General features: G+C 30.8%; 2 long non-coding RNA genes across 12 annotated transcripts in view; one reads left to right on the top strand and one right to left on the bottom strand.

The window, feature by feature from the left end:
- Positions 1-1718, top strand: part of LOC127725215 (uncharacterized) — a 35735-nt gene extending 34017 nt beyond the window's left edge. For both annotated transcript variants that reach the window (XR_007992872.1, XR_007992866.1), the window contains one exon: positions 1413-1718. This is a non-coding gene — a long non-coding RNA (uncharacterized LOC127725215). The remainder of the gene's footprint in view (positions 1-1412) is intronic.
- The window catches only part of LOC127725188 (uncharacterized), a 38708-nt gene that overhangs the window by 22047 nt on the left and 1718 nt on the right, over positions 1-14943 (bottom strand). The gene's annotated exons all lie outside the window — the stretch shown is intronic.

The following is a 14943-nucleotide window of genomic DNA, read 5'->3' as shown; positions in this document are numbered from 1 at the left end:
AATTTTGAATGTTATGTTTTCTGCTTAAGTTAGTTTGATAGGATCTACTTACAATAGACAACGACATGTTCTATAAAGTTACATTACTGTCTGTACATCTCATTTTGTTGACCATTTCAAGGCCCTGCCCACTAGTTCATGATCCAGCGACTTTGAATTAACTAGCAATGTTGCTGTCCACTAGATTTGTCTTTTCTTCTTTTCTGAATTTTATGCAGACAGGGGAGACAAATCTCTGTATCAACATGTTGACGTCAACAGTTTATTTTGTATTTTCGCCTATTATCTGGAAAACTACAATCATGACAATAGATGAATTGAAACTTAAAAGAACCCTTGATTATCAGCCTTACTAGATCTAAAAATAAGTCAACATAGCTGTAATTGTCTTTGTCCCCCGCGCAACGTGTTGCAGGGGGAAACAAGAAATACCGGGCGTTCGTCCGTCTATGTGTCCCTCTGTCTGGTCTTGTTAGCACTCTCACATATCATAGGTTATTATCAGCAATGTCTCGGATGAGTTCGAAAATCAGTGCCTTTCAATTATTTTTAAAAAAGTTATGCCCCTTGGAAATATTGATTATTTGGAAAATTGCATCGTTAGCGTTCTCATATGTACAATTCTTGCAAGATATTTATGAAATTTATATTATAGTTTTGTATCAGTGCTGATCAATAATTTTGTAAAGGGTTATGCCTCTTGGATTCATTAATTATATGGAAAATTGCCTTCTGAGCACTCTAATGTACAATTCTTGCCAGATTTTTATGAAATTTATTTATATTATAGGTTTATATCATCAATGTTTTTGACGAGGTAGAAAATCAGTGCCAATAAAATATTATTAAAAGAGTTATGCCTCTTTGAAATAGTGATTATATGGAAAATCGCATTGTTAGCACTCTCATGTGTACAATTCTTGCCAGATTTGCATGAAATTCATATCATAGGTTTATATCAGCAGTGTCTTTAACACTTTCAAAAAAAAGTGTTGATCAAATATTTTGAACAAGATTTTCCCCATGAAAAATTTAGTTATAACGGAACTCGCATTGCATTTCCTCTGAAGCCTTCATTTCTCTAAGATATTTATAAATTGCTTTAAAAAAAAAAGCGTTTTCTTTTAGTAATTTCCATTGTTCCTTTGATAGATAACATATGTGCAACGCAGGGGACATTGGAACTCTGTTCTTTTATTGATTTTGAAAAACAAAATGTGTTGCACAAGTTCAGTTTTGCAAAAAAAGTACACAGTAATGCTGTATGTTGGAATTCATATCAAGAACATATCCGATTATAAACCTATCAGTAGATACTGTTATGAACTTGTTTTAAGCTGAAATAATTATTTTAAAACTCATGTATACCATATGCATGCATATTAATATCTTATTTCAATTTATATTTACAGATAAGAAAACAACTTCAGCATGCAAGAAAGAAAAAATATAGACTGAAATCAAATATTTGACATTAATTTAATTTATTTTTGTTTCTTATATTATCTTATTTATTTGAAAATTAGAGTTGACTAAAACATAACTGACATATTTGTCATCTGTGTATTGAAATTATATATAAAGTTGCATTTAATATGGTCAGATAAGGCTTATGTCATAAGATAAGGCAATCAGGCATAAATAGTATTCAAAAACTAATATAATCACAGAGAGAGCATTCATGATGTTATATACCTTATTCATATACGAACATTAGTTACGGGTGAGAAACGTTTAATTTGGAAGGTATGACTTTAAAACAGATATTACAACTGAAGTCATGGAAGTGTTCACATATTTTTTCTAAAAAAACAATAATGGTTTAAACGCATAAAGATAGTAATATTTGAGACGAATTGTATATATATATTTGAAAAATATGTACAATGCTAAGACAAAAAATGATGATAATGATGATGGGACAGGATTGGTGTTTAAAGGCCAATAGCAAATAATGCATACATATCAGAATAAGAATATGTCAATGTGATATGATTGATTGATTGATTGTTGGTAAACATTTGCAGTGGCAAATATTGTATGCCTGTTCAGAAGGAGAACAAATTAACAATACATTTTATTTATAAAGTCCTTCCAGGATGAAGGTCAGGGAAATTTAAACTGCTACTGGAAAACGAGGGTATGGTGGATAAGGACAGAAATTTTGCCGTGCAATAGGCCATCTACGGAACTCCTCAAAGAGTTGTGGCAAGGATTCTTAACATGCAGAGCATGGCACTGTCTCTACACAAGAAATCAAATTTAACGTCCACATTCTGACTGCTTGCATGTACATCCCGCATAGTCAAATGGATGGCCCACTTTGGCAATGGTTTTACTGCTGGTCCGAAGAAGACCAAGAGTGACCATACTTATATTCCCAAGTCACCCATGGCGGTTCAGTGGGATATGAATGGGAACCCTGTTTTGTACTAAACTAACACACCAACCAAAATTTTTAATTTGCTTGTTCACAAGGTTACAAGCAAACAAGGGCTATTATTAATGAACAACATAAGGGAAAATTGGAGGGGATTGAATAAAAATGACTTTGTAAATTCAGGACAAGAAAAGCACTTTTCAGGATAAATTTATCTTCACCAGAAATGTCCAAACGCAAAATATTTAACAGCCAAGGAGATATAAATTTTTGACTCAACTAAGAGCTAGAAAAAGAAACAAATACAATCTGATCAGAATACAGATTCTGTGTCCATGCTGTGCTTACGAGGGTCTTACAACACTCAGAGACCTTTTGGGATTCTCTGGTTGTGCAGTAATGATACCCACCTTCAAAATTTGAAGGCTGAAATTTCATTGGCTGATGTAATATTTACCAGAACAGAAAGAACAGAACGTTTCAGACCTTTTTAAGGATTTGATTTCAATCAGATTGAAAAAAATTGGTGCGTCTGAACAGAGACATCATACGATATTTTATTAATTGTCTTTAGTTTGAACTAGTAAATAGTGAGAAAAAATGTTAGAGACATCAAGTAGCAGCAAACAAATAAGATGATACCAAGGGCCAAAGCTGATGAAGGAACACTAAATGGCCTCAAAATAGGTAAAAAAAAAAAAACAAACAACAGCCACAGAAATTGAGATCAAGCAACACAAACCAGGGTTGATTTTAGATGTTTCGTGTGTCGAAGGAACTTTGTAGTGTTTGACCAAAACCATCAAACCAGAAATAACATAATTTGAATATCAATTATATCAAATATTCAAAAAATATTTATCTACGTTAGACTGAAATAATGAGATCACGATGATTTCTTTAAAAACATTTATTGCCTCCTATTTAGCAGATTTAAGGTTTTTGGTAATTCTGTTAATACTGTAATCAAAAATTGTAATGAGAGGGAATCTAAATTGAAGGAAATATTCTATCTAGGACATACGTTTTCTAGAGTTGTTATCTTTGAATTGGTTATTTGTGAAGTTAAATCCTAGTATCTCTTTAGCGAGGAATAAAAGATTCAATCCTCCATGCCATATTTTGACCTAGAATATCAGAGGAACTTTTAGAATTCTAGTTTTCCCTAAAAATATAATACGGAATCAGTATTAATCTAAGAACAAATAAAAATTTCATCAATGTTATTGTAAATTATATTTGATATCAAATTAAAGTTTTAAGTTCTTGCCCTTATCCCCGTAGATCACTTTAAATTATCTTCTACAAATTAGTTGTCTTCTTACAAATAATAAATATAAAAAATGTGTTCATGTGTTTGAAATATGTTTTAATGGCCAGTGGTATTTGTTTTGTTTCCATGTCTTCAAGACACCAACAATTTTCTTCAAGAAGTCTTGGATGAGAGGATACAAATGTTAAAATTTCAATAATGTCTTAAAGATCCATGTCTTAAGACATAGATTCCATGTCTCAAGACATACTTGTTTTGGTCTCGTGTCTTAAGACTTCCAAAGACATAAGGTGTTTGTTCATTTGCCTTGAAAACGTATGAATATACATGTACGTGACGATGTTTACCCATTTAAAAAATCTACAAATTAATGGACTGATTATGTTAATTTCATTTCATGTTTTATTTATTTTGTATTTTATCTTCAAAATACAAATATGATAGACCGATTAGTCCTTAGACATCAATAAAGTATCAAGATATTTTTTTTCTATCGCAAGACATATAATATTTTTGAAAGTCTAGGTATCTTCAAAATGCAAATATGAGATTCCGATAAAGCAAGTCCGTAGACATCTACAAAGTATGAACATTTTCATTTTCTGTCTAAACATAAAATATTTTTGTTAGGCTAAGTATTTTGGAATTATTTTCGATTTTCAGAACAAAAATTTCATGGAAGACTTAAACAATCAATAGTTTGTCAATACCTTTGTTTGATGTCCTTATTTTATACAAGAATAAAAGTGAACATTCGTATGCACACATATATTAAGTTCTTGACATGTTTGACGCGTTTTGAAACATTTGGTTGAACATGTATTCATTTTTTGAAGATACTGACAACAGATAAAACATATATAATGAGGTAGAAGTTTTATACAGTATGATAGAAAAAGTAAACATTACACAGATTAAAATTTGTAGTGTATCATCTAATGGTTAATAAAAGAGTGATTTAACGCATACGATCATATGTGTGAATAGGCTCTGTTCATGGTTCGGAGTGGGTTAATAATTAATAAATCATTAACACTTTGCTATTTGCACAACGACAATCTCAAAATTAGCTATAAGAGTATGTGTTGTGGTTACCGTATTAGTATTGTCATTGCATGAGACGTCAACCTGTTTGTCGACGACACGTTATGCCTTAAACGTTTTTTTTAAAGACATAACTATTGACCGACAAAATTTCAACAGAAGCCCCCATTACAAATATTTTGACAGTTCAACTTCATATCTTAAGATATTTACTGTATGTCTCAAGACATGGACAATGTCAAAGATGTATTTATAATTAACCATGCAGAAAAACGCATTTATATAATAAACTGGAATTAAACGTCTTAAGACATTTTTCCATGTCTCAAGATATGAGCAGTATCATGTAAGTCCCGCTCTTCCGTAGGGATTCTGTATTTCGTACTTGCATACCGGTAAATTGGATTTACTAAAGGGCATAATATAATATTTTTACAGTTCAACTTCATATCTTTAGATATTTACTGTATGTATCAAGACATGGACAATGTCAAACATGTATTAATAATTAACCATGCAGAAAAACGCATTTATATAATAAACTGGAATTAAACGTCTTAAGACATTTGTCCATGTCTCAAGATATGAGCAGTATCATGTAAGCCCCGCTCTTCCGTAGGAATTCTGTCTTTCGTTCTTGCATACCGGTAAATTGGATTTACTAAAGGGCATAATATAACGCATATTGATAACAATTCAACATCACACATGTACAGAATGGATAAAATAGATTATTGAAATATTCATTTATATGTCAATATTTCCAAATATAAGAATAAACGCAACGATAAAAGATGACAGATGTGTGCAGAAAATATCAGGTACACGTCTTTTTAAATCGGGAAACCGGTTAAAATAATTCAGTCGGGTAAATTGCATCATACATGAAAACAAACGTTACGAACACACATTTATGTATTTGTATATACTAACATTTCTTGAAAAGTTGATTCACCATCGCACCTGTCAGAGAATACAGTTCTTGGCTCTGAGTTAGAAATTAAAAAAACACATATAAATTTACATGTATGTTACAAATCTAATCCACTTTGAATATCTACAAATTGATAGAATGATTATGTTAATATCATGGCATATTTAATACAAATATGATATATCAGTAGAGCAAATCCATAGACATCAATAAACTATCAAGACATTAGTTTTCTATCTCAAGACATAAAATATGTTTGTAAAGCTAAGTATCTTCAAAATGCAAATATGAGATTCCGATAAAGCAAGTCCTTAGACATCTACAAAGTATCAAGATATTTTTTATCTAAAGACATACATTATTTTTGTTAGGCTAAGTATAATGGAATTATTTTCGATTTTCAAAACAAAAAATTTATGGAAGACTTAAACAATCAATAGTTTATCAATACTTTTGTTTGATGTTCTTATTACTATACTATATAATAAAATAAATGTTTTGGTAAACCATTTGGGTCGGAAAATACCACCGAAAAATTCAAGAGTAGGGAGAGAAATACAATTCATGTGAATACACAGAACCCCGATCTTTTGCTTAAAGAGTTCATTATTCCCTGTTTTATATCTACTAAAAACATTCTATTTTACTATAATTTCCATTTTAGTCTGCAAGAATCTGCATCAAAAATAGATGTAAAATTCCGCTGATTGGTTGAAATTTTCTTTTCGGAACGCATTAAATATCTGTATCAAATATAACCTCAACTGACAGAAACTACGTCAGCGGTCTTCGGAATAACATCACCTGACAGAACATCAAAAAAAAAAAAATAGGTCATCACTTCAAAAGTAAATCGAACTAACTTAAACACTATTGTATTAGTGAGAAGGCTTTTCTGAAATGGGTAAAAAAAATATATATATATCTAGCTGAAATGTTGATTGAATATTGAGATTAGAGACCCTTGAAAGCATGCGGTTTCATGTAACACTTCAAAATACAAGAAAGTACACCGATAAGTTAATATAACACAATTTACCCATGTTTATATTTTTTCGCTGAACTATGGTTTTATGAAACTGAACGTGCATTATGGGTACTATAATAACGTACCCTGTGTACGCTGTGTTCGTTTTATTTAAGGAGAAGTACCTATGATGAAATTAAAGCTGCTACAGGTACCTAGGTTAAATTTAACTCAATTTTGAAAGCGTACCCAGGTAGCTGTTTTCGGAATCTTTTGGTAATTATGTTGATCAAATGGTTGCCCCTCTGACTATATCAAAATTGTAAAAATAGTGAAATAATAATTGCACATGGTCGCTATCTATTTATATTTATGCTTTTATCGGGTTATAAACCGTTAGCAGTCTTCAAATGTCATTTCGGTGGTCAATTAGATGACGTCAAGACAAAAATACACACGACATGCTGATACATATTATCGAGTCCATGCATTGTTAATTGTTTATTTTAGACTTTTTGTAATTAGGATATATGGTTTAGTACGTTTTATATCAAATATGAGAATTTGACAGCTATTAGCTACATGTAGTGCCCCTTTAAGTAAATATATAAAAATAATGATTTCACAATTTCACTATTTAATTAGATCTATTGAACAAATAATGCTACACATTTCAATTGAAACATTATTATGGTATTGATCCTTTGCCATGACAATAACTCTGTATATTGAAGTTGTATACAATAAGTCTTGGGGTATGAGATATTTTTTTTTCTAATTTAACTATGCCAATGTCTTAATTAGGAGTTGTCATATGTCATATCCAAATACTTTTAGTACCGGTTGTTGGATAATTTTGGGTAAACTAGCTCTATTTTTATATTCATTTCTGTAAATTTAGAAATTATTGTGTGCCTTTATTATTGAAAATTTTGTAGAATGGGCTAAAAAGTAAGATTGTTTATTGAGATTTTATGAAAATCTGCATAAAGTTCTATGTATTGGATATAAGAATGCGAGTTACTGTGATACTCATTCAGTCGCATTATATACATCAATAAAAACCTTGCAATAATTTCTGAACTTACAGTACTTTTAATTACGAATTGACACATTATATAACAGCTGTCTATTATCTAAGACTGTATGTTGCCCTTTTTAGATATCGTTTGGTTATTTTAGTTGATTGGTTGCTGTTGCAGTGATGTATATAGCCACATCTCCTTTTCCATATAGATATGAAAGTAATAAGGCAATGGGATCAAGTGGATCAACGTCTTTCACCTTATTATATATTTTAAATATCAATGTCCATATAAATTGTTGTCTAGGTTTTCATTTGTGCATGCACGTTCTATTATTTTGTTAGTTGATTCTTTTGGGCAAAATGTTGTTTCTTGTCATAATTCAACGAAATCATTATGATTTGTAACAACTTACATGTACAATAATATACAGTGTATATGTACAAAGTGTTTATGTAAAAATATTATGGTGAGCTAAATTAGTCAGAAAATACCCTGAGTTTGTTTTCAAGAGTAAGGAGTTTTTTAATGATATTGATACATGGAACCCAAATCCAATCCATCTTTGGCTAAAATTTTCAATTTGTCACTGTTTGTTCTTTTCTAAAAAACGACCCTTTATATAATTTATTTTTTAGCATGCGAAATCCCCATCCAAAATGTATTATTTCTACAATCATGACAATTATAATTCTGCTGATTGGTTGAATTACTGAAACAATCCCAAACAATGAGCCACCACACAATTTTATTTTCTCTGCTAAAAATCAATGCTTTAGTAAAGTACATCGACTAGGTATAAATTAATAACGGTTAACCAGCTTACAAAAATATAATATTATAATATTTATGCCTTGATTATGTTCGTTTGTAACCTCCCCTGAAATATGGTTTATTAAACAAGTGTTAAACAAGTGGCTATATGATGAATTTTACAAAGACAAATCATGATTAATATAGTAAATGAGGTCATCAAATGATCATATGACATTATTGATCATTATTTTTGCAAACAAACTAACAAGACGTAAATAGAACATTTCTATTCATGTGCAATCTATTTTACTGTTTTTTGTTGTTTGATGATAGTGTTGAAGACAAAAGTAATAGAATAAGCTCCTCCTTTTTTGTTTGGAACGTTAGACATTATTTGCAAAAATTATGTTAGAACATAATGCTTACGGTTGTCTTGAAAGGAAAGAATGATATACATGATATATAGAACAGAAGATAGAGAGAAAAACAAAAGTTGAAAAGAAGAAAAGAAGAAAGAATAGAAATTTTTGACAGGTTTTCTAAAATTCAGCAAGAGACTGGCACTCATTTAATCGTACAAACGGCAATGGTTCGTTTGACCGACTGAAAACCAGTCAGACCAAAAATTTTTGAGGAAAATGTGCTATTTGGTATATTCTGAAATTAAATGATATTCCCCAAAACAGGCTCTGAATTATACTCTGTATCCTTTTTTTAGCGCATGTTTGGTAAAAAGATATGTAATTATAACACAACATTAGTATTGACGGGAGAATGCCTCCTTACGATATTGAAATTTGTTTGCTTTGGCAGGACTTTAACCGTTTGAATTAAGGCAATCTTTCACCTATAACGCACTAAGTACAGTATTCTTAATACTTAACATTATTGTTAAGATTGACAAAAGGAAACTCCCTTTTGATTTTGTAATTTTCTGTTTTTCCGTTCAAGAGTTACTGGACTTAAACGGTTTAGATTAAGGCAAGTTTTAACATATTGCGCACAAATTTCAATATGCCTGGATTGATTTCTTTAAAACTGAAAATTGATAAAAGAAAGCTTTCGAGGTTTGCAATTTTTCTGTTTTTCCATTTCAGAGTTACAGGACTTGAATTGCCAAATTTATTACATATTTGTTAGAATTGATGAATATAACACACTGTTCGATTTAAAAAAAGTATCTGATATGTCATTCAAGAGTTATAGGCCTTTGACTGTAAGATAAAAAAATATATTTTTTTGAATATCATGCACTAGCTATAATATGCTCCCATCAAATTACTACAAACTTATTATTTATCACTGCTGATTGGATTGGTGAATGTACACAAAACTGAACATAGTTTGGAAAAGTCTCTGGTTTGTCAATGCAGACGTGCCAGAGTTATAGACTTATTAACAATCATAATTGGCATAATACTGTATGTCTAAGTATCTTCATGCATGTGTTTCTACAGAGCTGATTAAATTTCTTCCAGCAATGTCTAGATATCCAATTTCAATTTTACAACAATTTCATGATGCACAAAAAAGTCCAAATTTTTAGAACTTAACATTGAATTTAAAGGCAAAATCTCCCAATCGGAAAATCAATTTTTCCCCTTCTGCTTGGTCAAAATATGTATTTCTTGAAAAGAGGAGAGAAAGATAACAAAGGGACATTCAAACTCATAAGTCAAAAATAAACTGACAATGCCATGGCAAAAAAAGGAAAACGACCAAAAGAAAAACTCTAACACCTCCTCAGAGTATACCTGTTGTTCCCTTACCGGGCATTTAGACCTTTGAATTGCCAATATTTCTCTACCCAACAGCATAATTGCTAGACTGTCAGACGTTTCCTTTTAAAGACATTAACTACAAATTTGTTTATAAATATATATGCAATGAATATATATTGGTCCATTTGTGAACTAGAGTAAAAACAAACCAAAAGACAAAAAAGACAAAAAAAATTCAGAATCTTCATGCAGTTTGGTAACAATCAGTTGTAAATTATTCAAGTTATCATGATTATAGCCAGTATTACAAAGTATATCACTGAATTGAGCTTTCTATCTAAGTTTAGTTTTAAAGTCCTTTGCATTAAGCTTAGTTTATTGCTATGCATATAAATTATGTATGGAATTCAGATTTGAAAACAGACAACCCATATCTACATGTACCTGATGTGAACTGTAAGGTTAGATGGTTGAAACATTTTGTATTATCTATGAACTCCTTAACAACTGTCAGCACATGATAGCATTGCAGGATAACATTAACTATCAAGGGTAATTAGAGATATTATTTGCATTAGAACCTGATATTCTCTGTCTGCCAGACAGCCAAATAAAGCAAAACACAATTAAATACACAAAAAATGCTTATTGCAATACATGTATGTTTTAACCATCTGTACTGCTTATTGAATAGTCCCAAGTACAAATAGTGTTTCATTTAAACATCATTATTATGTAAAGGGACGAACTCACAAAGCCTAGCTGACTTTTATAATTAGATTACATTGTTTAACTTATTTGTTAAATCTAAATATGTGGTACTAACAGCACTGCTCTATTTTTATTTCATGATGAAAAACTGAATGCTTTTATTTTCAACAACATTTTCCTTCAAGGTTCATTATTTATAACTTTCCCCACAAAACAATAATTTTTAAACAAAATTGATTCTGCATTACTTTTTCCTTTTCAAATTCAGTCAAATACTATAGTCATGATATTAAATTCATATTTCTTTTTTTTTCTCCTAGCGTCAATAAGGAGACATTCATTGTCGAAATGCGTATCTGGTGGAGTAAACTTGGTACCGTTGATGTTATCACTATATTCCTTCGTTTTTGACTTCTGAAAAGGCCTTACAAAGTCTTTTAAATGCATAAACATGTATATTCGTACCATCACATTTTAATATCCTATTAAATATTTTGATCAGGTTTTTTTTTGTTTAACTCATTTGAATCTTCAAAAAGAAAATTGCATCAAAAAATTTAAAAGAAAGTTCATTTACATCTGAGGTCAATTTCTATATAACTTCTATTAGACATATCCCTTCCGTATATTATCTCCGTGTTTCCTCTAGTTTTATTACATCATAAATATATCTCGATCTTTCTCTGAAATTAATTCTATCAAAACCTATGATTTTTCAACCCTTTATACCACCATTCCCCATGTGAGATTGAAAAATTGTCTATTAGAAATAATTCACAATGCTTTTCAATATAAAAATGGAAGCATACGCTATAAATGTATTGCTTTGGAATATCACACGACATATTTTGTTAATTGTGAACAAAAAGGTAAAACATGCTACATCGAGGAACAAGTGATCAGTATGCTGGATTTTCTTATTGACAATAACTTTATTGAATTTGGAAGTAGACTTTTGTAACAAATTGTTGGCATTCCTATGAGAACGAACTGTGCGCCTCTCCTTGCCGACCACCTTCTTATTTTCATATGAGTCGGAGATCCGTCGGACACTTGTAAAAAACAAGATCAAAGAAGCCAGATCAATTAATTTCACATTCAAGTACATTGATGATGTTCTTTCCATTAACAATCCACACTTTTCTGATTTGGTTCTATCAATATATACTCCAGAACTAGAAATTGAAGAAACAACAGACAAGGCTTGCTCTGCCTCATTTTAGACTTATACCTCAAATTTGACATAAGCGGTCATCTCAGTACCAAAATCTATTTCAAACAAGACGATTTTAATTTTCAAATTATAAATTGCCCCCATCTTAGCAGCAATATACCAACTTCATCTGCATATGGAACATACATTTGACAACCCATTCGGTAGCCAAGAGCTTTTTGCTGCTACTCAGACTTCATAAAATGTCACCAGTGTCTGAGTAGAAAGTCGATGAACCAGGGTTATTTCAAGGAACGTCCGTCCTTTTTCTAAAAACGTTCATCGGAAGATACCTAGAACTTGATGATAAATGTTCCGTATCAACTTTACAAATGATACATGATTGTCTTGAAGTCTAGATTCTAGGTACTGGTGTTGTTTGTCATCTTAATTACGTGTTATAGTGTTATTTTTATTTGTATTTGTATATTTTTTAACCTTTACTGTTCAGTCTATTTTTGGTAATATTCTTTTGGCGTGGGTCGGTATTTATACATCCGGTCATTGTGTTATTGTGCTATAGTCATTTATTGTATTTTTATCATTCATTTTTGCTTATGTGTTTTGTCTATAGAGTGTCTATATGCCATTTTGTTTTTCCTTGTTGACATAGTTGTTTGTTTTTATAGCGATTAAGATTATGACACAATGTTGACTGTTGTATCCCAATTTATGACAATTTTACCTATTATGTCTTTTTGTGTTCCTCAAACACTGTTGTCAATATAATGGAATTCTATGCGACTGTCATACAAGTGAGAAGTTTTGTTAGCTATCAAATCAGGTATACTCCACAATTTTCTATATAAGGAAAAGGCCTGTACCAAGTCAGGAATATGACCGTTGTTTTACATTCTTTTGATGTGTTTGAGCTTTTGATTTTGCCATTTGATAAGGGACTTTCCGTTTTGAATTTTCCTTGGCGTTCGGTGTTTTTGTTATTTTACTTTTTTTTCAAGCATTCTAGAAAAGATTCCTACTTTTCTATTTAGTGTTCTACCTCATCATGAATATGTCTTATGACATATGATAAATGGTTAAAGACATCAAAATGTGACGTCTGCAATCATATTTAAACAAAATGATACAAATAATACCTAGAACAATGAAATTAGTTGAAGAAATAGACAACACCGTGAACGAAGGAAAAACGACAAAAAGCATACACCAGTTCTCAAAACATTACATAGAAGGCTAAAGATTTCAAAAAACATATACCACACCAAACAAGAGTTGAACTCATATGCTTTCTTAAATGATTTCAATTAAAAATATGATGCTGTGTATTAAAGAAGATAATTTACAAGAGATAAAGACAAATATATATTTAAATAAAGCACAATTTTTTTTAGAATTGCACATTATGCCCTGAAATGAGGATCTTCATAAATAAATCATGGCTGATTGCAAGGATATAATCAGACACTTGTGCAATTACATTACAGATGTAAATGCATTTGTGTATGCTTTCATATAATACTATAAAATCATGGACCTCACTGAAGATATATTTTTTTTTTTTTGGTTTTTTATAATTTTGATATCTCTTAACATTAAAAACAAACGCTTTGTGCATTATTTGAATTGTTGCTAATTTAAATATTTAAATTGTTACATCAGTAAAGTCTATGCTTTAAAACAGGATTGTATGTATTAGGCAGAATTATTTTATATTAGTATTAGTTTTATCATGTTTAACAGATAATAGTGTTTTATATTTTGTCATGCGATTGGAAGTAATACATATATAGACGTATTATAACGAAAAAGGGATCCTTCACAACGTTTACAAGGTACGTGATCAAGTAGCCTTATGAATATACATTTTTTTTATAATACTACTATAACATCCTATATGTTCATCTCTATATCTTCGACGTAGGAGTTCAGTCTAAGTGTATTCGGTATAACCTAAGTACGAAGGGCATATTCTTCATTTAATCTACACTTGATACGCTCCTCCTTTCTGACATGTATTGATCAATTAATTAAATCATCATAAAATGATAAGTTTCTCTGTGAAGTGCTCTTCAATCATTTACCGTCGTGAAAAGGAATGACAAAAATCATATGGGAAGTTTGTTAACCTTTGAATTAAAAGCCAGCTTGTTGTAGTCTTTGACACCATTTAAACAAACTATTGTACCTAACTGTTTACCCACCCCTCCTTTTTATGGTCGTTATAGAATGACCTTACCACAGATTAATGCACTTTGATACAAAAGACTGTACAAATCGATGTTCAAGTAGACTTTAAATCAATGTTTATCGATATGAATGAAATACAGGTATATCTTTACAAAATGTGAACTTTTGGCTTAAATTTTAGAGCTTGGAGCTGCTACTCAGACTGTGTAAAACGTCATCGGCTACTGACCAAAATAAATTAATGAGCCAAGGTTTTGTCAAAGAACGTTTTGTCCTTTGTCTCAAAAAGTTCATTGGCAAGTACCACAACCTAACACATTAATATTCAGTGTCTACTTCACAAATAATACAAGATGGTCTTGAGTTGTAGGTGCTGAAGTCGTGTATTTGTTTAATTTATTTTACAGTTTATTCTTGAACTGTCTTTGTGCTATTTTGTTCCTCTTGCATGACTCTTGACGTTACTTGGTATTGATACATCCAGCTATCAAGTTTTTGGCTTTGGGCACTAATGTTAATGGTGTCTTAAATTAATACTCATAATAAATGAGTACTTTTTGATAGCGCTTTGTGTCAGTAGGTATAACGTGCCCACCATTTTTTCTGTCAGGAATATGGCAGTTGTTATCAAATAGTTCGTTTCTATATATGTTGGCGTTTGTTTTTGTTGTATTTCCTGTTGTTCCTTTGTTTTCCTCTTATAGTTGATGTGTTTCTCTCGGTTTTAGTTTGTAACCCGGATTTGTTTTCCCTCAATCGATTAATGACTTT

The sequence above is a fragment of the Mytilus californianus genome, unplaced genomic scaffold, assembly GCF_021869535.1.
Source record: "Mytilus californianus isolate M0D057914Y unplaced genomic scaffold, xbMytCali1.0.p SCAF_1, whole genome shotgun sequence".
NCBI classification, from domain to species: domain Eukaryota; kingdom Metazoa; phylum Mollusca; class Bivalvia; order Mytilida; family Mytilidae; genus Mytilus; species Mytilus californianus.
The sequence above is the reverse complement of the archived record's forward strand: the minus strand, read 5'-3'. Positions and strand labels throughout refer to the sequence as shown.